Source organism: Octopus bimaculoides, chromosome 6 (assembly GCF_001194135.2).
Source record: "Octopus bimaculoides isolate UCB-OBI-ISO-001 chromosome 6, ASM119413v2, whole genome shotgun sequence".
Classification (NCBI taxonomy): Eukaryota; Metazoa; Mollusca; class Cephalopoda; order Octopoda; family Octopodidae; genus Octopus; species Octopus bimaculoides.
The window spans coordinates 55,226,556-55,229,429 of record NC_068986.1 but is presented as its reverse complement, the minus strand read 5'-3'; the positions used below and the strand labels follow the sequence as shown (position 1 = coordinate 55,229,429).

Here is a 2,874-nt window from a genome sequence, read left to right as displayed (position 1 = left end):
TAGATAGATAGATAGATAGAGAGAGAGAGAGAGAGAGAGAGAGAGAGACAGACAGACATATAGCTCGCTCCGGCCAGTCATGGTATTAGCTGTCAGTAGCCAAAGAATCGACAGGCCAGCAACAGGCATGCAGGCAGACAGGCAGACAGACAGATACTTCACTAGCAGGCAGTGAGCACTTTCACTTCTGACAGCTAATAGCATGATAGTGCCAATAATCATCACGTCAAAACTAACGAGGCTTGGAAATCTGTTGTTTATATTCTTACTTCGTTTTGGTCTCTTACTAAAGACTTGCATCACTAATTCATTATGAATGTAATTTAAGTATGATAAAATCCATCGTTGACCAACATCAACTTTACAGCCAAAAATAAAAAATAGGAATTCAGACACATACCTTATTATTAAATAAATACTATCGGTTTGTGATCTATTTTTATCAGCCGAAATAGCTCAGTTGGGAGAGCGTTAGACTGAAGATCTAAAGGTCCCCGGTTCAATCCCGGGTTTCGGCATCCGGCGGCTGATAATAATTTTCTTTTTAGATACATATATTTTCTTTTTTTCAGTAGTTTTTATTTGAATGTATTGGCGTTACTGCCCCTCTGTTTTGTACATCATAATAACACGCCACAAATTTTACTTTTGCATTAGAATATATATTCCTTGTTCGATCGATGGATAAGATTGTTAGTCAAGTTTCGCATTTAGAATGTTTCGTTTTTCACTGCAACTTAATCCGCTTTTTCACACTTTTATGTCAATTTGGTAGAATTCCATATCACTTTTGCTTTCACTTCGCTACGATAACCCCTACAAACTCTTCATGGAGCCATCATAAAACTTACAAATCTACACAGAAAAGGCATGATATCTTCAACAACAAAGTAGCTTTCACATTTCCTATCCTAATTACAAATCGATGTCAAAGCTTTTGACTCCATACCTGCTTTCCATTCATTCAAAAAATACTCAATGTTTCCCCAAGCAACTACAAAATGTTGGCAAAGCATTCCCAGAATACTTAATTTTCCTTTCACTTTCACTTTCAGCCTATACCTACACGATTTACCCACACCTTCATAAAACATACTGACAGCCTTATACGCAGTGAATAAGCCCTATCTGGAGACCTCTGGCCGTGAGGGCTGACCATGTATTTGCGTTTGTTTGTGCAGGCATGGGCAAGGGAATTTTATTTTTGTAGAAGACTGACTAGTATCGATATGTCTAAGCGGAAGGCTGCCGCTTTGGGCCGATATAATTTGGCACCAGCGTCGATGCAGGTGTTGCCATCAGAACGAAAAGATTCGGAACTGATACCACAAAGCAAAGCATACAGACGACACTCTAACAGTTTCGCCAATTCATCGTCCAGAAAAAAACAAAAGCAAAATGAAAGAAATACCAACAAAAAACAAGAATTAAAAAATACACAGAATTAGAAGCAGCATTAATAGCCTCATTTAGCCCCAAACATTGTGCACAACAAACATAGTGCACACTAATAAATACCTTTAACAGTTACTGAGTGCACACTAATAAATACCTTTAACGATTACTGCTGAGAAAAAAAGCAACTGTCATTCCCCGATTGAAACGGCACTGCCCAACTTCACTGTTGCTACCCCAACAAGCCATGTTCAATCCCAGACCCTTGCTCATACATCTGTATGCTGTTGTAGCGTATTATCTAATTCTTTTAGACCATATCATTCAATTTGAGGGATATTTGGCTGATAATTCTAGACATTACTCAAATAAAAAAATATATAATCGTACCCCACCCTAAAGATGAGTTACAAGCAATCGCTTCACAATCGCTCAAATGCTGGGTTTTATTGTAACCGGGAATCTCTTCAGGCTGAAAAACATCCTTAACATAGGACCGCATCTTAACAATTAACCCTTCTCTTCAGAGCCTGAAGATATTTCACCCCACCCCCAATTGTCGACATTCTGCAGGGATTAGGAGGAGCCCACAATAGATTATTGATTCCATATCAAAAACGTTAAGAGTAAACCGTGTTCTACGTGACACATTTAACCGGTATCCGAAGTTTCAAACTGTTTAGTTAAAAAAAAAAATTAATTAAAAAATCTGTGACTGAGATTGAAAAGATTCCTGACATGTTACTATTTTTGGCCCACACGCCTGTTGTCTCCTTTCTTTGTCTTTTTGCCAGTACTATAATCTTCTCTGTTCTTTTGAGCTGTCTGATCTCCCGTCAAGTCTGCTTAGATATTCCTGACTTACTCTATCCTCCTCTCATTACCCTTGTTGTGTCCAACCCTCTCACGCTCTAATCACTGTGTTCAGTCCTTCCCTCTCAGAACGCCAGTCCTCTCAAACTTCCTCTCTCATGTTTTCCTCGCAGGTGTTAATTTGCAATGGTTCAAGAACATTAATAACATCAAACTCGCTGGTCATCGAGGGCCCTTTCCTCCAGATCCAGCAATTAAAAAAAAAGAAAAAAAAACCCATCAGGTGAATGATAATGAAAAGGCTCCTTCAGTGGTTCAAGGTCGTTACGAGAGTACTCTTAGTCTCTTGAAAAGATTGATGAAACCACCTCTCTCTCCCCACCTCTCGATTTGTCTTATTCTATTCACTCTTATTCTTTTCTACTCTAGGCACAAGGCCCAAAAGTTTTGGGGAGGGGGGACCAGTCAATTAGATCGACCCCAGTACGCAACTGGTACTTAGTTTATCGACCCCGAAAGGATGAAAAGCAAAGTCGACCTCGGCGGAATTTGAACTCAGAATGTAAAGACAGACGAAATACCGCTAAGCATTTCACCCGGCGTGCCAACGTTTCTTATTTCTTTATTGCCCACAAGGGGCTAAACATAGAGGGGACAAACAAGGAC

General features: G+C 39.6%; 1 non-coding gene across 1 annotated transcript; it reads left to right on the top strand.

Annotated features, from left to right (window-relative positions):
• The first annotated feature begins 445 nt into the window (after window positions 1–445).
• Trnaf-gaa (transfer RNA phenylalanine (anticodon GAA)) lies at window positions 446–518 on the top strand. Its single transcript has one exon. It is a non-coding gene; the product is annotated as a tRNA-Phe (tRNA).
• The last annotated feature ends 2,356 nt before the right edge of the window (window positions 519–2,874 follow it).